Below are 23,383 nucleotides of genomic sequence, written 5' to 3' on the forward strand. Positions count from 1 at the left end.
GACCGAAGAAGTTCCGAAGAAAATCAATGCCTTGGACAAAAGGATGGGTGAAGTGGAACACCGAACTGCTGGGTTGGAATCGGAAGTCTGCGAGCAAAAATTTGAAAGTGAGCGGGACAGAGATAGAATGTCCGCCCTCGAAACCAGATGCAACGCTCTCGAAGCGTAACAAGAGGATTTAGAAAATCGCTCGCAGAGGAACAACATCTGTATTAGAGGGGTCCCCTCCTTGATAGTTGATGCAGACTTGAAATCCTACGTGACGGAGCTATTTCGATTTATCATCACCCTTCCTGATAACTCGCCCTTGGAGCTGGATCGGCTGCATAGAACAAGCCCTAGGAAAGCATCTAAATTCCCCCCGGATGTGTTGGCCAGAATACACTTTTTTCAAATAAAGGAAGATATAATGCATGAAGCAAGGCAGCTGCAGCAGATCGCCTTCCGAGGCTTGACCCTATCTCTTTATCAGGACCTGGCGAATTTGACCCTACAAAAGCGGAAATTGCTGCAACCTCTAACAGAATGGCTACGCGATAAGAAAATTCCATACCAGTGGGGATTCCCCACCTCAGTAAAATTCAAGTGGGAAGGGGAGAGGAGGAATCCGAGGCTGAAGAAACGGCTAATACCCACCTGGAGGTCGACGGGGGAGGGGAATGGACGAAAACTAACATAAGACGGAGACCTAGGGGCCCCCCGAAGAAAGACCGCGATTGGGGCTAAGGGCTTTCCACAGAAGGCTCCATTGATCCTCGTCCTCAACCGGCAGGATCTCTCCAATATGTAGAGCAAATAGATAAGGGGCAAAAGTAGGAAATTACCACTCACTCAGGTGAAAGGAAGAGCACTGTCTGAACCTCAGCACTCCGTAATTCAATGGCCCAGTTGGCCAGCAGCAGGAGCATTGGTGCCACTAGTTCCCCAGTGGTGGTAGGAAGACGTTTCTCCTACCATTTCAACATTGGGAGGGGGGAGGGGCGCAGATAGAGACCCTATAGGGACAAATTCAACGTATCGGACAACACTCGCAGTAAGTTGCATACTTCTGATCATCATCACAACGGGCAGCATTCAGATGAGAACGGGTACTGTTTTGGCACAACCACAGTTTCTGCGTTGCAACCCCGCAGACCAGAGCAGAGTACAATATATAGCACACAAGCTACAGGGACTAGTGGACTATGGCTGATCTGAGCGAAATACGCATCCTATCTTGGAACGTGCAAGGCATGAACTCACCAAGAAAGCGCCGCTCAGTGGAACATCAGCTGGAGCAACTAGCGGGAGACATTGTACTATTGCAGGAAACCCACTTACTACAGGAGGACGAACGTCGCATAAGATTCAAGTGATTCAAAACTGCCTACTTCGCTACAGCGGGGGCGAAAAAAAGAGGGGTAGCGATATTGTTAAGCGTCAAAGTCCCACTCTCAAAAATCACAATACGAAGAGATCCAGACGGTCGCTTCCTCTTTCTCAAGGTCTTGTTTGAAGAACTTCCTATCACAATTGTGACAGTTTATAGCCCCAATACAGCCCAAAACAAGTTCATCAAAGACCGTATTCCAATCATCTTAGTATTTCGGGAAGGACACCTGTTCATCGGGGGAGATTTTAACTCGACGCCAAACCCGCAAGCGGACAAAACTCTTCCCCCCACGGCAGCAGATATCATGCATGCTCTGTCTCTAGCCGAGCTGTTCAGAGACACTGAAACTGTGGATGCGTGGAGGCTGTTTAATGGAGATTCCAGAGACTATACACACTACTCCAATGTCCACAAAGGCTACTCGAGAATAGACTTTATGTTGCTTTCGGGAACGCTATTCCCATGTCTAAACAACGTAGAAATACATGCATGCATGATTTTGGACCACGCTCTAGTCTCCATGAATTTAGCAATATCAGGCCAAAGAAACCTTACCCGACGGTACTGGAAACTGAATGATTCCTTGCTGCTAGATGAAGCTATCAGGTCTGAGGTAGAGAACACAATATCTAACTATTTTACAGAGAACACCACAGAAACATCCCCCATCAATATCATCTGGGACGCAATGAAGGTTGTGGTTAGGGGAGTCTTGATAGGCGCAGGAGCGGAACAAAGACGAATATCGAATATAGCTATGGCCAAGCTGGAAAAAGAAGTGTCTCAATGTGAAGAGAAACTGAAGGCACGCTATTCCAGGAAGGCGGAGAGGTCCCTGAGAAAGGCGAAACTAGCGCTAGAAATGCATTGTGCGGATCGCACGGCTAAGTCCCTGGCATATACAAAGCAATTCTATTACAGCAAGGGGAATAAAGCAAACAAAGTTCGAGTGCAGAATTTGAAGAAAACGCATAGGCGAAACAACATTGCACAGATACGGGGAGAAGATGGGAAGCTACACCATTCCAACACAAGGATAATCAATGAACTGGAAGGTCTGGAAGAGCCCATTAATACTGAAGAAATTATAGAAGCGATTAAATCCCTCAAATCTACCGCCCCTGGGCCGGATGGCCTCACTGCAATCTTTTACAAAAATACACCAGCATTCTAGCTCCCCAATTGGTTAGCCTGTTTAACTCCTTTCTATCCACAGGCTCTGTCACAGATTCAATGGCTGAGTCGACCACGATCTTACTACACAAAACCGGGAAGAATCCCGAATCTCCCGACTCCTATCGCCCAATATCTCTCTTGAACAACGACAGCAAGATATTCACTAAAGCATTGGCTAAAAGAGTGGGGGTGGTCCTTCCGGCTCTAATCAATCCAGACCAAACGGGATTCATACCGGGAAGAAGCACACATGCCAATACTAGAAGAACAATATATGTAATTGAAAGCGCCCGTAAAATGAAGGTTGGGATGGCCGTGATTTCACTGGATGCCCATAAGTCTTTCGACCGGGTAGAATGGGGTTACATCCGAGCAGTTCTCGAACACTTCGGCTTTGGCACAAATTTTGTCACATGGGTGATGGCCGGCTATCAAAGACCCACGACACAACTGCGGGTCAATGGAATCAGGTCTGACCACATACACATAGCTAGGGGTACCAGGCAGGGCTGCCCACTTTCTCCCCTGATTTTTGTCTTGTCGATGGAACCCTTTGTGGCTAGAATCAGACAAAATGAGAGCATAAAAGGGGTATCAGTAGGAGACCACGAGTATAAAATCACATTATTGGCAGATGATGAGTTAATCACCGCATCATCATTAGAAAAGTCCCTAGGAGCGTTGTGGGAAGAAATCAAAGTGTTTGGGACCCTGTCGGGATTTCAGGTGAACCGGTCCAAGTCCGCTGCTTTAGACATCAATCTCACCACACAGGAAAAAGAAGCACTAGCCCCCCTGTTATCAATCCCATGGGCCAAAGGGACGATTGAATATCTTGGGGTCCAAATCACAAGGGACCCTTTGCGGCTGTACTCTAGCAATATCCCGCAACTCATTCATAGCTTACAGGAAGACCTTAAAAGGTGGAAGCAGCAGGAGATCTCCTGGTTTGGGGCGAATCACAGCCATCAAGATGAATCTAATTCCCACATGGCTTTACCATTGCACAGCCTTACCGATACAGATCCCGGGCCCCGCCTTAACAGCCCTGCAAAAGAGAATATTAGACTTCGTCTGGGGGGAAAAAAAACCTAGAATCAATAAATGAATCATGCTAAGAGAGAAGACGCAGGGAGGGCTGGGAGTCCCAGACCTAGCTAGATACTCCTTAGCTGCCCAATTATCGAACATATTCGCCTGGTTGCAAGAATCAGATCCACCGAAATGGAGGCAAATAGAAGAATACTGGTGCCCTGTCCCATTATCAAATCTCCCACATTTGCCAAACATAAGGCCGCAAACAAACAGCGGCCACCTAGCAGCCTCAGTGGTCACGTCCGATGGCTGGAAAGCTGCATCTCGAAGATGGGGGGTGCGGGGAACCTTGGGACCGCTGACCCACATCAGGAACAATCCCATCTTCTCACCGGGTAGGTGTCCGAGAGAGTTCCAGTCCTGGTTAGAGGGCGGGTTAAGTAAAACCAGCGATTTCCTGGAAGAGGGTGCCCCTATTACATTCGAGAGATCTAAAGTGAAATTTGGGATGGGGGAACAGGAGAGATTTCACTATGCTGAGATCAGGCACTGGATGTCTAACAGACGAATCCGGGAGAAATGCGCCAGGGACCTGACGGCTCTGGAGCTCTTATTAAATACACCAACTAGCAGGGGTAGAGTCTCCACTATCTATCGACTCTTAGACAGGTCAGACCCGGGGAAAAAAGAAAGATACATGCTGGAGTGGGAAAAAGGTCTAGGCCGGGAAATAGAGATTGAAGAGTGGGGGAAAGTGTGGGCGAGGCTGCACAAAAGCTCGCAATGCGTCACAAATAGAGAAGGGGGGATATAAATTATGTTACAGATATTATCTGACCCCAGCCCAAATCCAGAAGGCCAACCAAAGTGCTCCGGGATCATGCTGGCGTGGCTGTACTGTACCCGGAACATTGTTCCACATGGTCTGGACCTGTCCTAAGGCAGAACGTTTCTGGAGAGCAATATTAACACACATTAAAGATATCACTGGGCTATCTATTCCCTGGGATCCAGGCATTATCATATTGCGTGAAACAGGAAACAGTGCATACCCTCTGTCAGGGCAAATATCCAACCTTTGCATTCACCTACTCCTAGCAGCGAAAATCACTATGGCCAAATTATGGAAAGACGAAGGGGGACCCTCAATAGCGTCATGGTGGTTCAAATGCTGGGAGATAGCTGTAGCGGACAAAATCGGGGCGGTCCGATCAGGCGCCCTGAGCAGAACATTGACCACTTGGGACCCATTCTTTGACTATGCGGCCAAATTCCCAACTCTCACCAGGAGGCCCCCTCTTACAAGATGGCTCCAATGTAGCCCACTATATTGAACAATGCCCCACATCCACGCCCAAGGAAAGCGGAGAACAGAGAAACTTGCAACGAAATGGGAGTGGCCGGACTCAAAGTTGTTCCCCACAGAGCCACAAGGACATTACGGTTCCCACAATTGCCAAACTCTACGAGAAGCATGTCATGTCAAGCTAGCTCATATTTAATGCATTAATGTGATGTCTGTGTTGAATGGGTAAAATGTAATAAAATGTTGTTAAAAAAAAAAAAGAATTAAAAGACAGCAACTGGCACACAGATCCCCCAGGGCGATTGAGGCTGGTGGAGCCCACATACACTACAACCCCTTCCACATCCGTGTTGGACCGTGTTGACCCATGCTAACCACGTCTGCCCGCGTAACTGCACTCTATATGTGATTTCAATTTATGGCTGGGATGTGCTACTGACGCCTTAGCCAAAAATATGGAAAACATTCTTGCCTCCCTTGACATGTCTCAACATATTAGAGTTCCGACTCATATTAGGGGACATACTCTTGATTGGGTCTCCACTTTGAATCTTAGTCTGGCCAATCAAGAGGTGTTTGCATGCCCTTGGTCTGATCACTCCTGTATTCATTCCCTAATCCAGATGGATTATTATGAGAGGGGAGTTTCTCTCCCTAAAATATCTATCAAGACTCGAAACCGTAGGAAGTTAAACCTCATGCACCTTGCGGAATGGGCTTCATCTCTTAATAACCAGATTACCACCATGGACAATCTAGATGAAATGTCCACTACTCTTTTTGAGGCAATGGGCTCAATCACAGAGAAATTGGCACCACTCAAAAACAAATCAATACCCGCGGAGGTACGCAACGCATGGTTTAACAAAGAACTCCAAACACTTAAATCTAAGAAAACTAACCTTTTTTTTTTAACTTAACCTTATTTTCATTTTTACTTAAGACAATAATTGGCCTTTTAGTTACAACGTGTTATAAACATTGTTACCCATATGAACCCTTTATTCAACATTCTTGAACTTTGTAATTGAGTCTAGTATTGTCTTCATACTTTTCCCACCCTCGCCCACCCTTCCCACCCCATGCCTTATTATTATTCGAACCAATCTGAACCATGGTTGTAACCAGAGCAGTTCCATGAGCCCACCCCTCCTCCAAGTCTTCTACTGTCTTTATCTAATATGGATGTTTCTTAGAATCCTGGGTTTAAAGTATTAAGCCTCCCTCTCCCCCACATAGTCCTGAAGTGGATCCCATATGGCCAAGAATTTCAGATATGTCCCTGATTTTGTGGTGCAGATGTTCTCCATTGCCAAAACTCCCCACACTTTCACCCACCACCATGGAGCTGTAGGGCCTTCCACTGTCTTTCATCGTTGGGCCACTGTCATCCTTGCTGCAGCCAGTAGGTGGGTAATGAGGGCCGCTCTGTTCCATGAAGCTGCATATATCCCTTCTGTCACTGCCCCCAGCAGGATGACTTTCGGGGACCATGGTAGGTCTGCGCCTGTTATGTCTCTGATTAGGCTCAGTATTTCTTTCCAGTACACTTTTATCCTTGGGCACGACCACCACATGTGGAACAAGTCACCTCTTTCTCCACACTGACGCCAACATTCTGGGGGATACGTGGGGATCATTTTATGTATTCTACTTGGGGGCAAATACCAGCGATAACATAGTTTGTATGCAGATTCTTTAATTGCCGTGGATTTGGATAGTTTGTGAGCCCTTCTCCAGATTTGACTCAATTCTTCCTGTGTAATCTCCTCCCCTATGTCCCGCTCCCAGTCCTTCATGTATTGGAGGGTGTCTTCTATTTGCGCTTTGTCTAGTAGCTTGTACCATCTAGTAATCCCTCTTTCATGTGTCCCCTCCAGTATTGTTAGTTCTAGGCCTACTGGGGGTCGTAAACCAGCCCTTTTTACCTCTGGGTGTGAGATCCAGTGACGCAATTGTATATATTTAAATCTGTGATTTTCGGTAATGCTGAATCTTTGTTTGCATATTTCGAAGGTAAGTGGGGCATCATCCTGATACATATCTTGTAGGGACACTGTGTCTGCTTCCCTCTAACCTTCCCAGAACGTTTTGTGAAGCCCAGGCGAAAAGTCTGGATTATGCACAATAGGGGATAGTGGGCCCAGGCCTTGTTTGACCCCCCTGCCACGGATAGCCTTATCCCAGCTGTGTAGTGTCGTCTTTGTGGCCTCCAATAGGATACCTCCCTCTCTCTCTCTCTCTCTCTCTCTCTCTCTCTCTCTCTCTCTCTCTCTCTCTCTCTCTCTCTCTCTCTCTCTCTCTCTCTCTATCTCGAGCTTTTGGCTTTAGGAATGGTAGCATACCCAGTGGGGTGTCTGTCGTGGTCTGTTCTATTTCCCCCCACCCCGGAAGGGTATCTCTCCCTGCCCATTTCAGTGCTGGTGTCAGTTGAGCTGCTAAAACATATCTCCCTATATCTGGAACCCCCAGGCCCCCAAGAAGCGTGGGCCGCATCATGATCCTTTTTTGGATCCTCAGCTTCTTAATCCCCCAGATAAATTTAAACACGGCCTTCTGGAGTTCCTGAATCAGTTTTGTGGGGATCACCACCGGGGCTGAGCTTACTACATACAGTAATTTGGGTAGCAAGGTCATTTTTATCGCCGCTATCCTAGCAAACCATGATAATTCCAGAGCGTCCCATCTCTGCAAGTCTTCCTGCAGGCGCTTCCATAGAGGTGTAATGTTTGCCTTGAGCAGGTTCTTTACAGATCTAGTGATATGGATTCCTAAATATTCCAGGGACTGCTTTTCCCACTTTAGGGGATAACGTTCCTTCAGGCGTGCTATGTCCCCGCTACCTTCGGTTCTGTTCAGCGCTTTGGATTTTGAGTAGTTTATTGTGAACCCTGATGTCTTTTCGAACTTCTGCAATTCTTTAATTATTCTGGATAATGTGTGAGTTGAGTCTGCCATGTAGAGCATGATATCATCTGCATATAAGGCTATCTTGTTTTGGATCTCCCCAGTTCGCACCCCTCTAATTCCCGGGTCTTCCCTGATTCTGTAGGCAAATGGCTCCATTGCCATGGCCAATATGAGCCGGGAGAGAGGGCACCCCTGCCGAGTACCTCTCCGGATATTGATTATTTCTGAGGTGTAGCCGTTCACCATTAGATGCGTAGATGGATGCTGGTAATTTGCCAAAAACCATCTTGGTGAATGTCGGCCCACAGCCAAAACCCTCCAGTTCCAATCTTAAGTACTCCCAGTCCATGCTGTCGAACGCTCGTGTGGCGTCTAGCGCAGCAATAGAGAATTTCTGGGCCCCCCCTGGCATCCCAATCTATGATGTCAATTACGCGCCTGACGTTATCCTGAGTGTGTCTCCCCCTTACGAAGCCTGCCTGGTCTGCGTGTATTATCTCGGGCAGTACTGTCGCCAACCGATTCGCTAGTATTTTTGCATACAGTTTTGCATCTGTATTGAGGAGAGCTATGGGGCGGTAACCGGAGCATTCTACTGAGTCTTTCCCAGGCTTTAGGGATAATATTGTGGTCGAGTGTCCCATGTACTTTGAAACTGCTCCCCTATCCCTGATTAGGTTGAAAAGGCGAGTAAGGGGGGTTGCCAACTGTGTCTGGAACATTTTGTAGAACCCATTTCCAAAGCCGTCTGGACCAGGTGCCTTTCCCGAGGGTAGCGCTGCTATCGCATCACCCACTTCCTGTGTTGTGATAAGGGCCCCCAATTTTTCTTTATGATGTTCCGATATCTGTGGCAGTTTTATGGCCGACAAATAGGACACTTGTTCTGCTGTATTCAGGTTCTCGCTAGTCAGCAGTGTTTTGTGAAAGTGGACTATCGTTTCTAGTTTCTCCTCGTCTCCCGTTTGCAGTTCCCCACTACTATTTCTTAAGCGGGTAATATGATTGCGCGCCTTCTGTTTGCGTAATTTAGCTGCCAAGAATTTGCTCGCTTCCCCCCTGCGTATGCAATATGATTGTTTAGTGTTTAGCAGTATTTGCGCTGTTCTATCTGCCATATGGTTTTCTAGTTTGGCTCTGGCCTTTTTAAGGTCCCGCCAGGCTCTGGGCATCTGACGGATCTTATGGAGCTTTTCAGCATTTCCTACCTCTTCTTCTAATTTACGCGTTATAAGAGCTTTCCCCCTGTAGTATTGCGTTGCTTGTGCTATAAATTCCCCTCTGATTACTGCTTTCCCCGCGTCCCACACCACCCTCCAGTCCACCTCCCCATTGTCATTTTCCAGGAAATAATTTCTTATGACTTCTTCCATGTGTGCCCTAAGTGTTATATCCCTCAGTATTGTTCCATTTAGCCTCCATTGTGGTCGGGGTCTATTCATTATCCTCTGCAGTTCTATGCAGGTCACCACTCGGGCATGATCTAAGAGATATTGAACCCCAATTTCTATTTTCTTGACATAGGGGATTAAATTAGAGGACACCAGGATCATGTCAACTCTAGAGTAACCCTTGTGTACCGCTGACTAATGTGTGTATTCCCGGATTTCCGGGTGGAAAAACCGCCACGTTTCTATCACCTCCAAGTCTCTGAAAAGTTTTCCCAGGGCCTGTCTGTTTCGCTGGTCTGCAGCCGTCGGGGGGAGTCTTTTATCTATTTTTGGGTCCATCACACAGTTAAAGTCTCCTATTATCACTCTGCCCTCACACCACCTTCCCACCTTCTGGAGTAGTTTGGGAATATGCTGGTCCTGTTTTTCATTGGGGACATATACTGCTAGAATTGTATACATTTGGCCATTGACGGTACCCTTCACACCCAAGTATCTACCTTCCTGATCCTTCATTATGTGCTGTTTGTGGAAGCCTAACTCTCTGCTGCACAGGATTGCCACCCCTTTTGTTTTTGTCTGGCTTGAGGCGAAAAACTGAAGAGGGTATGTTCTACTACCCATCCTTTTCTCATCTTGCTGGAGCAGGTGTGTCTCCTGCAGGATCGCTATTTTCGTTTGCATAGCTTCCAGTCTGCCTAGGATCGATCGTCTTTTAGCTGGGGAGTTTAGCCCCTGGACATTAATCGAGACAATGTTCACTTCTTCCATTGCTCCCTAGGTGCAGATTCTCTGCATATTGGACCCCATATTCTGCTACTGTACTTTTCTCTGTCTGTTTTCTTTCTGTTATTACACATTTGTGGAGGTGGCTCACCTTTATTCATGGTTTTTGGGTTCCTTGCTTTTCTATCCTTCGTTCCCTTTCCCTTTCCCTCCCCTTCCCACCCCCTTCCCTTTCCCCGATCCAGGGAGTATACGAGGCCTGGGCTCCTGACGGGCCCCCCGCTAGACAAAACGGGCTTAAGACCTTTAAATTCCCCCCAGTTCACCCTAGTCAGGAGTTGTATTACCTGCCCCTGCTTCCAAGATTAGTGACCTCCTACCTCCGTGCAGGCGCTTCGGAGCAGTTTTGCGGTCTTCTCGCATTTAGGTAGCACTTCACGCATTGTCTGTGTGATGGGCCGCGTTCGGATCCTGTGGGCATCTCCGTTCACAGACCTGAGTCGGTTGAGAGCTTCTGGTTCTTCCTGTCCTCCCCCGTCTCTGCTTTCATCCCGTTGACCATTCCCATGGTCTGCTGGGCGGGCCAGTCTGATTAGGCTGAGGGCGCGCGAGTGCCTCCGGCTGCTCGTCCTCCAAGTGTAGCAGAGCCAGACCTTCTGCGCAGTTCCCAATTCTCCTCTGTTTTCCTTCCCATGTAAATGACAGGCCAAACGGGTGCGTCCATCTATATCTGATTTGATGTGCTTGAAGGGGTTTTGTGACAGGTTGCATTAGCCATCTTTTATGGAGCGTGATCAGGGCGAGGTCCTAGTACAGCTGCATGCGGAACCCATTAATCGTAAGGTCTCCGTTTGTCCTTGCCGCGCGTAGCACCTCCTCTTTCAGACCATACGATGTCATCGCTATCAGGACATCTCTGGGTCTCGACCCTGGTTCATTGCGTATTGGGCCCACTCGATGTATTCAGTCGAAGCCGATTGTTTCAGGTTGGGCATCTGCTAGCAGGCTGCTAAAGCAGAGTCGCATTGTGTCTCTTAGATCCTTGTCCTGTACCGATTCTGCCAGGCCTTTGACCCTAATATTGGATCTTCTCGAGTGGTTTTCCAGATGCTCCGCCTGGAGCTCCAAGTTGTTTGTCGCGGTCGCCAACTGGTCTAGTAGCAAGCTGTTCTGATTTGTCTCCTCCGTAATATTCAAGAGGCCACTTTCAACTATGTCCATTCTTTCTCCTATCTACGCCATTTCTTTATTGACCTCCTGGAGGGACGATTTCAGGTCCTTGCTTAGTTGTTCCATTTGATTATGGAAGGCTTCAGTCATTCTGGCCTCCATACCTTTTAAGCAGTTAAAAAGTTCATCTTTGTCGGTTGCCATTATGCTGGTTGGGAGGACCTTTGTTTCAGTAGACGACCCCGGTGGAGGGGATGGCGAATCTGCGTGTGTTTGGCGCCTTTGCCGCCAGCACTTCTCTATCTGTCCTTCCTGGGGTCTTGCTGGGGTCCGTGCTCTTGACGGGCCCGTTTTGAGTTTGGTTCCTGGCATCTGAATCGATCTGGCAACTGTCGGCTGGTATTATGCCTGGAGCAGTATGTATGTTGCTATTGTGGCCAATGTCCTTTTTTTGTTTTGACTTGAGTACTCGGGCTGTTATATGCCCGTCGCGGATCTTGGGCCTGGTCCACCACTTGCGGTGGGCTCTTTACTCCTCAAGCCAGTATGAGAAGCGGGATCTCCTGTGCTTCTTTGGGTTAGAAGTGGGTGTCCGGCGGCTGGGCTGATGGTGTATCTCAATCTTGGGGGACCCCTTAAATAGTCTGTGCGTACCTTGCTATGTGGCCCCTTCAGCTTCAGGATACTGTGGGGGGGGGGCTCAACCCTGTGTCTCCGCTGGTGTTCCTGTGCCAGCGTTCTCTCTGTTGGGGGGCACCCCAGCGTATATCTCGGGCCCGCCTCTCCCTTCCCACTCCGACCAGTATAGCGCCACTTCTGGCTCAGTCTCACTGTGCTGTTACATGAGCGGGAAGAGGGTGTGGAGGCTCCCACTGCTATGTCTCCGCGCCTTTCTCTTCTCGTGGCCCGTCACCCCCGTGCCCCGCTTCAAGTATGTTTTCTGGGCCTGCACCGCTATTCCGCCAGTATGCGAGCGGGCCCCGCACATGGACCGGTCTCCCCCTGGAGCCTGACTACAACTTGGCTCCCTGGATTTTGCAGGATTGGCACACCCGCTATTGCACCGCTTGAGTTGGGCCAGATCCAGCCTCCAACGCCTCGCTGCTCCCACAGGTGAGCGTCCGATTCTCCCGGATGGGCCTCAGGAGTTCCTCACCAGCCTGGGGGGGCCCCAGGCTGCCACCGTCCGGGGACCGGCCCGACCACAGACCGCCGGACGTGCTTGGCGTCAGTTCCCTGCTCTTCTGTGGGGGGGTCCAGACCTCTGCAGCGTTATGCCTCACTCCTCCTCTGCCACTCAGCCCCTCAGCACACGGGGCTCTCCCTTGGTGCCTGTCTGCTCCCCCATCTGTCCGCGCCGCTACCTCTCCCCTGGGCACTCGCCCCACTGGCCGCCGCTGCTGGTACCTTGGTTGCAGGAGCAGCCGGTGTTCCGCGGGCTCTCTCGTACTGCGCTGTTGGTCCGTCGCGGACTGTCTCTCTTGTCCCCGGGTGTGTCCCCCGTCGGGGCTCGGGTCTCTGTGTCCTGGGGCAGGGGCGATACCACCGATCGTCCGCGGCCGTGCGTTATCAGTTGCCTGCTGTTGCTGCTCCAGGCCCCCGCGCTTCCTCCTGAGGCCTCCAGCGGGATATGTCCTCCCCCACTGCTGGATGCGCGCCTGATTGCTGCAGGCGCCGCCACACGCACCGGACCTCTTTCTCAGACCTGCACCGCACGGATGTTCAATCCGAGTCTTGTTGTGCTTTCCCGCTGCTTATTTTGGCTTATCTGTGAACTTTCCTGCGCCGCGATGTTCGCCTTTTAGTTTGCCTGCACGGAGGACTCGAGGAGTGCGTCCTCACGGTCAGGCGGCCATCTTGGAATCCGAAAACTAACCTTATACATACTTGGCGGAAAAATAAAAACTCTATGGATCTTGACGCTTATAAATAAGCTGTTACAGTCTATAAATTAGCTATTTATTCAGCTAAGAAAGAGTCCTTTGATACCAGGATTATAGAGGCTAAATCAGACAGTCAGGAATTGTTCAAAATCTTAAAAGAACAAGCACAAGCCCCCAGACCCGCTCAAGTTACCCTTATTAAGGATGAGGCATGGTGTACGGAGATTCAATCTGCCTTATTTAATAAACTTGAGAAAATTAGAGAGGTGATTGAGTTGAAGAAACTCGATTTACCGATACAGGCTGTAGACAGCTGCCTCCTACTAAAAAATTAGAGGGTCAAGCCATATTCAGCTTTCAGCCTATTTCAGAGCAAGAATTGGCCAAGGTGATCTCCAATTTAAAAAGTACGAGTTGCAAAGGAGACCCCTGTTCTTCTATAATACTTAAACAGTGCTCCCCTGTCCTCATTCCAGCCTTGACCAAGTTTGTTAATGCTTCTCTTATAGCGAATGAAGTCCCAGGCAACATAAAAAAGGCGTGGATTACGCCATTGCTGAAAAAACCTAATCTCTGTCCCCTTACAGCTTCTAATTATAGGCCTATCACTAATAATCCTTTTTTGTTGAAGATCTTGGATAAAGTTGCCTATAATCAGATCTCCACTTTTTTGGAGCAAAACCAGATCTATCATAAATATCAATCAGGGTTCCGCTTGAATCATGGCACGGAGACGGCTTTGTCAGCCCTTAAATCCCATCTCCTTCAAAGGATGGATGGAGGACACATCTCGCTCCTCATGATTTTAGATTTGTCGGCTGCCTTTCACCTGGTGGACCACACCATACTGTCCACCAGGCTAAAGAGGAATGGCAACTTCTCGGATGAAGCGACAAACTGGGTCATCTCCTTTTTGAAGAACAGACAAAACAGAGTGGCCAGTGACACTGCCGAATCAAAACCGACAGTGATCACGTATGGTGTCCCGCAGGGAGCCTGTGTGTCGCCCTACTTTTATAATATATTCATGATCCCCTTTTTCCAGATGTTGGAGAAGGAGGAGATCATATTTGCAAACTATGCAGATGACACACAATGCGTCATCCCCATATCTGGATCCCATGTGGAAGATTAACACAGGATTAATGAAATTTACAAAAAAAATAAGGACTGGATGGTGGTGAATGGCCAGGCCATTAATAGCTCTAAAACAGAACTTGTACTTATTGGCTCAGAGTCCAAATTAGAGAAGTTAGGACCCAGCTACGAGTCATTTCTTATAGATAGCTGCCACATAGAGGTTATGAGCAAAGAGAAAACACTGGGCATTTATCTTGACAAAAACTTGAACATGAATGCCCAAGAGAACAGTCTTGTGTCATCGGCCTCATACTTCCTCAAGTTGTTTCGCTGCCTTGACCTTTTATCTCGGAATCAAATTCCGAAACTCTGGCAAGGGCTATAATCAGATCAAAGATCGACTATTGCTGTAGTCTCCTTGTTGGGTTGCCGCTATCTGACGTCCATCGGCTACAGGTCATACAGAATGGAGCAGTTAGAGTGGTGAAACGTCTATCTAGAAGAGACCATGGGCCTCATTACAACCCAGGCGTTAAGGGTTTAACGGCGCCTCGGCGCCGTTAACCCTTAACGCCTGATTACCATTTTAACGCCTGCTTTTAGCAGCCGTTAAAATGCAAGGCGCTAACCCGCCTTGGTGCTAATTATGGTACCGTAATTTACGGTGCCGTAATTAGCGCCTTCCCCACTCCCATTATGCCCTATGGGGCAAAAATGGGAATGGGGAAGGGTAAATGGGGAATGGGGATTTACTGCCCCACTCACCTTGGAATGGGGCGGTAAATCCACCATCCACCATGGTGTAAAAGTAGGGAACTTACCGCCTGGGTTGTAATGAGGCCCCATGTGTCAGAAGCCCGTCGAAGTCTATACTGGTTACCTGTGCAGGCCAGGGTTGCGTTTAGGCTTCTTCTTATTACACATAAATGAGTACATGGAGTCATGCCCCTCTACCTGAAAGAATTAATCATGGTAAAAAAAAACATCAGATCCCTTCGATCGGATGAAACAAATACCCTGGCTATGCCACGCCTGAAAACAAAAAAATCTAGGGATTCTGCATTCATTTCGGCAGCCCCCCTTAAATGGAACTCTCTTTCATCTATATTGAGGACCACCTTATCTACGGAAATATTTAAGAAGGGACTGAAAACCGCACTCTTTTTATAAAATGCTTCCGCCTCACTCCTGATCCTGTCTTTGTAGGACTTCCGCTCTTGAGCCAGTCCTCGGATTTGGCTTTGTTTTTGTCCTTGTTCTGTTTGCTTGTTTTACGTTTCACAGCGCCCTTAAGCCTTAGGGTACCTGGTGCGCTATACAAATGTTAAACATAAACAATACACAACCGGGCCGCTGACCCACTCACCGGAGCAAACTGCAACGATGGAACCGGAAAGCAATGAAGACGACGTCTCCCTCAGGGATGTGATGGGCGCTATAGCCAGCTCCAGGTCATCAATGGAGAAAAAAATTGACAGTATAGGTGAAGTATCCCTCCTACGGCACGACCTCCAGAAATTTACCTCCCGTACCGGGGAAGCCGATGCTCGTATCTCAGAGACTGAGGACACACTGCGGGCTGTCAACCAACAAATGTCGGACATACTAGAACGCATGAAAGCCCTCGAAGGGAGAATGGATGAAAGCGAAGGGAGATCAAGACGCAATAATATCCGCATTCTAGGCCTCCTGGAACAAACTGAAGGAGCAAGCACGGAATTATTCCTTGAACAATGGCTCGTAGACCTATTTGAAATTAAATCTTTTTCAAAATTCTTCTCTATCGAACGAGCAGATCGAGTACCAACCGGAAGAGCCGTGCCTGGGGCGCCCCCACGCGCAGTCATCGCGAGACTTCTAAACTATAGAGACAGGGACGCCATACTACAGCTGGCAAGGACAAAAGGGTCCATCATGTATAACGGCTCTAAAATTGCCTTCTTCCCTGTCTTTACCAGAGAGGTGCAAAAAGACCACCAATCCTTTGAACCTCTCAAGAGGCGTCTGCAATCAATGAACGTCAAATATGGGCTAATCTTCCTGGCTCAACTGAAAATATTCCACAATGGCACAACGGTGCACTTCACAGATCCCAAAGAAGCGTGGAATTGGGCCGAAAGGCATATAGATGGAGATTGGAGTGCACGGGGGAGACATGAGTCCGGATGTAATAGACTATGCCCCGAGAGAGTGCCACAATTTGGACTGCAGCAACAGCCAGATGGGGTACAACAAGACGAAAATGCCTAATCAGAAACAAACGCTCCTACGGCTCTCTGAAGGTGAATACGCGACACGACTCCTGAAACAAACTGGAACAATGGATCACAGACGTGAACAACAGCTGGCGCCCCAACCCGAGCCGCCCTCCAGAGGTGGAAGTGGGAAGGCAACGTCAGCAGTCAGAAGGCGTAGGAGAAGGAGCTCCAGGGAGGGCTCCCCCCTTGACAGAGCCCCTTTTTCCCTTTTATTGGATTTTAAGTTAAGTTGACACTCTAGGTCCGAGTGTCAACGATGTTCGGGCGACAGGTTTTTCGTTTTGGGGTGGTGTCTAAGGTGGCGGGAAGGGTCAGTTTATGTTGTTTTTGTATTTATCTACAGTTACTATGCATTCACAGAGCTAACGAATCATACCAACTAGCACATGCCGTCATATACCGCTCCCGATGGGCAGCACACCCCCACCGTGACCAACCCCTGCACAATGCTCCCATAAGGCGACCCCACAGAGTCTGCAAATCTGACGCTACAAGCTATAAATGGCATCTATACTGACCCATGAACAATCCCTTGAGTGCCCCAGATCTCTCAAACTGATCAGGTGGAACGTGAATGGGTTCGGCTCTGGAATCAAATGACGTCTTGTCATGCAATTCTTGAACAGACACTCCCCAGACATTGCTCTGATAAACGAGACACACTTAGCTGGAACCACCTGCACCCTCTTTCGCAGAACCAACTGGCAGTACACGCGGGATACACAATGGGATCCAGGGGGACTCTGATACATAAACGCCTCCCATTCGTGCCGCTAACAATAGAACAAGACCCCAGGGGTCGCTATGTGGTGGCCATTGGAACACTGGGGGAAGAAACATTGGCCATTGCGTCAGTGTACTCTCCGCCGGGCCTGGGGGAGGAACTACTAGAGGACCTGGTCATCATTATGGCAAAACACCAACCGGATATGTGGATCCTAGGGGGTGACTTTAATGATGTTATGTGTAACATTAAGGATCGCACTCACATCAGGGACCGCAACCCGAATAACTCTGCCAATTTAGCCAAATTTGCAAGGCTTCGGAACATCGAGCTAGACAACGCTAAACACACCAATTGAGAGTCCAGAGCAAGGGTCTATGAACATGGGGACAAAGCCGGGAAAATGCTGGCCTGGCTTGAGAGGAGAAATGAGGGCCAACGGCATGTTAGGGAAATCATAACCCCGCAGGACGGGAGAAGCCACTCAGACCGTGATATAGCAAAGGCTTTCGCCGACTTCTATGCCACTCTGTATTGCACTCTGGTATCCCCACTAGACCCCTCCCTCCTAGATGACATTTCTCTGCCACAACTATCGGAACAGCAGAAAACGCAACTGGATTCTGCTTTTACCGAAGCAGAGATAGCTGAGGCTATAGCCCAACTACAGTCCGGGAAAACCCTGGGCCCCAACGGGTTTCCGGTTGAGACCTCGAAGAAGCTGGGGAGGGGGGCGGGGGAGTTAGCACCATATTTCCGCAAAAAGTTCCTCAGGGCCCGGGACCAGGGTGCTCTCCCGCCAGATCTGCGCAAAGCCACAATTGTCGTAATTCCCAAACCGGATAAACCACCTGAGCAGTGCGCCTCCTACCGGCCCATTTCACTACTTAACACTGAAACCAAAGTCCTCGCCAAACTCCTAGCTAACCGGCTACAATCGGTCATTACCTCTCTGGTCCACCCGGACGAATGTGGGTTTATGGCTCACAAATCGACACGCATGAACATACGGCGCTTCCACCTACTATTGGAAAGGGCCCCTATTATAGACAAGCAGGGCGCACTACTGGCCATAGACTTTGAGAAGGCTTTTGACTCGGTTTGCTGGGACAGCCTTTGGGAAACGATGCAAAGAATGGGTTTTGGAGACAATTTTCTGGGATGGGTACACCTCCTCTACACAGACCCACAAGCAGAGGTGAAGGTGAACGGGTGGCCCTCTGAGCCCTTCACCCTTGGCAAAGGCACACGCCAGGGATGTCCCCTGTACCCACTCCTATTCGCTCTTGCAATAGAGACACTCGCTTTATGGCTCCGTCAGAGCAAGGATTGGATAAGATTCAGATGGCCGGAGGAACATGAAGACAGGGCGTCCTTGTATGCTGACGACCTATTGGTCTATCTGGGTGACGCGATATGATCCTGCCCCATAGTGACGCGGATGCTTGTCCGCTTTGGTGAATTCACTGGGCTGAGAATCAACTGGAGTAAATCCATCCTTTTTCCGGTGAAGGGCGGTACACAGGCCATCCCCCAGGAATGCCCATATAAAGTGGAACCAAATGGCTTTCGATATTTAGTATCTGGGTATCTGAGGACCTAACACGCTACACAATCCACAACCTCCAACTAATCATGGACCGTTTTAGAGACGATGTCCGGCACTGGAGACTTCTCCCCCTGACACTTATGGATGGAGCCGCCCTTTTTAAGATGATCACCCTGCCTAGATTTCTTTTATGCATTCCAAAATGCCCCGCTTGAGATTCAAGATGCCGAATTTGCTCGCCTAGACAGTCTCCTTAGAGACCTCATATGGGGGGGTCAAACCCGCATTCCACTGGCCACGCTTCAGAGTTCGATCTGGGAGGGAGGCATCAGCGTGCCCCGCCTCCAGGCTTACTATTGGGCTTCCCAACTAGCGGTGGTCAACAATCTTTTACACTGGGACCAGGAGTTGCCAAATATAAGGGTCGAAATCGCGACCATGCACGATGTAGACCCATTACACCTGCTCTACCAGCCCCTCCACAGCCCCCCTCCACAAACAATGGCAGCACATGTTACTATGGTCTGGAGACGGGCACACGTCTTTGTGGGATGGAAAGATAAGGTCACCACCGCGCAACCCCTGTGGCACAACAGTAACCTGTCTGAACTGGGGAAACTCAGACCATGGTCCAAATGGGAGGAGGCCGGTATCACCAAGATCGGGGATGTCCTGGTAGGTGGGGAAATTGCCTATTTCGAGGCACTGCAGCTGAAATTCCAGCTCCCAACAACCGAACAATATAATTATACCCAACTGGCTCACACCCTACGGCCACACATTCAAACAGGCTCTGTAATTCCTGAGAAAACACCCATAGAACGCAATATACTCCCAGCATATATCCCTGTTCAAAGCACTTCTATATTATATAATGCTATGTCCTCCTTTGCCACTCCGGAACTCCCTCACCTTAAATCCAAATGGGAAGAAGATGTGGGCACCATAGACCAAGAGGACTGGATCCAGATCCTAATGCATCCTAGGGAAATCGCCATCTCTTCCAGGCTACGTTTGGTGCAATAAAAAATCCTGCACAGGATATATTATACTAGAACTATGATACACAAATGGAAGCGAGCCCCAGGCCCGCACTGCCTCCGTTGTGGGGGAGAGGCTGAAACATTCATACATATCCTGTGGGAGTGTCTTCAAATCCAGAGCTTCTGGGGGGAATGCTGCAATGAACTGTCCGGAGTGTTGGGCCGCAATATACCACTAGATCGCAGAACCAACTGGCAGTACACGCGGGATACACAATGGGATCCAGGGGGACTCTGATACATAAACGCCTCCCATTCGTGCCGCTAACAATAGAACAAGACCCCAGGGGTCGCTATGTGGTGGCCATTGGAACACTGGGGGAAGAAACATTGGCCATTGCGTCAGTGTACTCTCCGCCGGGCCTGGGGGAGGAACTACTAGAGGACCTGGTCATCATTATGGCAAAACACCAACCGTATATGTGGATCCTAGGGGGTGACTTTAATGATGTTATGTGTAACATTAAGGATCGCACTCACATCAAGGGCCGCAACCCGAATAACTCTGCCAATTTAGCCAAATTTGCAAGGCTTCGGAACATCGAGCTAGACAACGCTAAACACACCAATTGAGAGTCCAGAGCAAGGGTCTATGAACATGGGGACAAAGCCGGGAAAATGCTGGCCTGGCTTGAGAGGAGAAATGAGGGCCAACGGCATGTTAGGGAAATCATAACCCCGCAGGACGGGAGAAGCCACTCAGACCGTGATATAAAGGCTTTCGCCGACTTCTATGCCACTCTGTATTGCACTCCGGTATCCCCACTAGACCCCTCCCTCCTAGATGACATTTCTCTGCCACAACTATCGGAACAGCAGAAAACGCAACTGGATTCTGCTTTTACCGAAGCAGAGATAGCTGAGGCTATAGCCCAACTACAGTCCGGGAAAACGCTGGGCCCCAACGGGTTTCCGGTTGAGACCTCGAAGAAGCTGGGGAGGGGGGCGGGGGAGTTAGCACCATATTTCCGCAAAAAGTTCCTCAGGGCCCGGGACCAGGGTGCTCTCCCGCCAGATCTGCGCAAAGCCACAATTGTCGTAATTCCCAAACCGGATAAACCACCTGAGCAGTGCGCCTCCTACCGGCCCATTTCGCTACTTAACACTGAAACCAAAGTCCTCGCCAAACTCCTAGCTAACCGGCTACAATCGGTCATTACCTCTATGGTCCACCCGGACGAATGTGGGTTTATGGCTCACAAATCGACACGCATGAACATACGGCGCCTCCACCTACTATTGGAAAGGGCCCCTATTATAGACAAGCAGGGCGCACTACTGGCCATAGACTTTGAGATGGCTTTTGACTCGGTTTGCTGGGACAGCCTTTGGGAAACGATGCGAAGAATGGGTTTTGGAGACAATTTTCTGGGATGGGTACACCTCCTCTACACAGACCCACAAGCAGAGGTGAAGGTGAACGGGTGGCCCTCTGAGCCCTTCACCCTTGGCAAAGGCACACGCCAGGGATGTCCCCTGTACCCACTCCTATACGCTCTTGCAATAGAGACACTCGCTTTATGGCTCCGTCAGAGCAAGGATTGGATAAGATTCAGATGGCCGGAGGAACATGAAGACAGGGCGTCCTTGTATGCTGACGACCTATTGGTCTATCTGGGTGACGCGATATGATCCTGCCCCATAGTGACGCGGATGCTTGTCCGCTTTGGTGAATTCACTGGGCTGAGAATCAACTGGAGTAAATCCATCCTTTTTCCGGTGAAGGGCGGTACACAGGCCATCCCCCAGGAATGCCCATATAAAGTGGAACCAAATGGCTTTCGATATTTAGTATCTGGGTATCTGAGGACCTAACACGCTACACAATCCACAACCTCCAACTAATCATGGACCGTTTTAGAGACGATGTCCGGCACTGGAGACTTCTCCCCCTGACACTTATGGATGGAGCCGCCCTTTTTAAGATGATCACCCTGCCTAGATTTCTTTTATGCATTCCAAAATGCCCCGCTTGAGATTCAAGATGCCGAATTTGCTCGCCTAGACAGTCTCCTTAGAGACCTCATATGGGGGGGTCAAACCCGCATTCCACTGGCCACGCTTCAGAGATCGATCTGGGAGGGAGGCATCAGCGTGCCCCGCCTCCAGGCTTACTATTGGGCTTCCCAACTAGCGGTGGTCAACAATCTTTTACACTGGGACCAGGAGTTGCCAAATATAAGGGTCGAAATCGCGACCATGCACGATGTAGACCCATTACACCTGCTCTACCAGCCCCTCCACAGCCCCCCTCCACAAACAATGGCAGCACATGTTACTATGGTCTGGAGACGGGCACACGTCTTTGTGGGATGGAAAGATAAGGTCACCACCGCGCAACCCCTGTGGCACAACAGTAACCTGTCTGAACTGGGGAAACTCAGACCATGGTCCAAATGGGAGGAGGCCGGTATCACCAAGATCGGGGATGTCCTGGTAGGTGGGGAAATTGCCTATTTCGAGGCACTGCAGCTGAAATTCCAGCTCCCAACAACCGAACAATATAATTATACCCAACTGGCTCACACCCTACGGCCACACATTCAAACAGGCTCTGTAATTCCTGAGAAAACACCCATAGAACGCAATATACTCCCAGCATATATCCCTGTTCAAAGCACTTCTATATTATATAATGCTATGTCCTCCTTTGCCACTCCGGAACTCCCTCACCTTAAATCCAAATGGGAAGAAGATGTGGGCACCATAGACCAAGAGGACTGGATCCAGATCCTAATGCATCCTAGGGAAATCGCCATCTCTTCCAGGCTACGTTTGGTGCAATAAAAAATCCTGCACAGGATATATTATACTAGAACTATGATACACAAATGGAAGCGAGCCCCAGGCCCGCACTGCCTCCGTTGTGGGGGAGAGGCTGAAACATTCATACATATCCTGTGGGAGTGTCTTCAAATCCAGAGCTTCTGGGGGGAATGCTGCAATGAACTGTCCGGAGTGTTGGGCCGCAATATACCACTAGATCGCAGAACCAACTGGCAGTACACGCGGGATACACAATGGGATCCAGGGGGACTCTGATACATAAACGCCTCCCATTCGTGCCGCTAACAATAGAACAAGACCCCAGGGGTCGCTATGTGGTGGCCATTGGAACACTGGGGGAAGAAACATTGGCCATTGCGTCAGTGTACTCTCCGCCGGGCCTGGGGGAGGAACTACTAGAGGACCTGGTCATCATTATGGCAAAACACCAACCGTATATGTGGATCCTAGGGGGTGACTTTAATGATGTTATGTGTAACATTAAGGATCGCACTCACATCAAGGGCCGCAACCCGAATAACTCTGCCAATTTAGCCAAATTTGCAAGGCTTCGGAACATCGAGCTAGACAACGCTAAACACACCAATTGAGAGTCCAGAGCAAGGGTCTATGAACATGGGGACAAAGCCGGGAAAATGCTGGCCTGGCTTGAGAGGAGAAATGAGGGCCAACGGCATGTTAGGGAAATCATAACCCCGCAGGACGGGAGAAGCCACTCAGACCGTGATATAAAGGCTTTCGCCGACTTCTATGCCACTCTGTATTGCACTCCGGTATCCCCACTAGACCCCTCCCTCCTAGATGACATTTCTCTGCCACAACTATCGGAACAGCAGAAAACGCAACTGGATTCTGCTTTTACCGAAGCAGAGATAGCTGAGGCTATAGCCCAACTACAGTCCGGGAAAACGCTGGGCCCCAACGGGTTTCCGGTTGAGACCTCGAAGAAGCTGGGGAGGGGGGCGGGGGAGTT

Source organism: Ambystoma mexicanum, chromosome 7p, assembly GCF_040938575.1.
Source record: "Ambystoma mexicanum isolate Mex_15411 chromosome 7p, UKY_AmexF1_1, whole genome shotgun sequence".
Taxonomy (NCBI): domain Eukaryota; kingdom Metazoa; phylum Chordata; class Amphibia; order Caudata; family Ambystomatidae; genus Ambystoma; species Ambystoma mexicanum.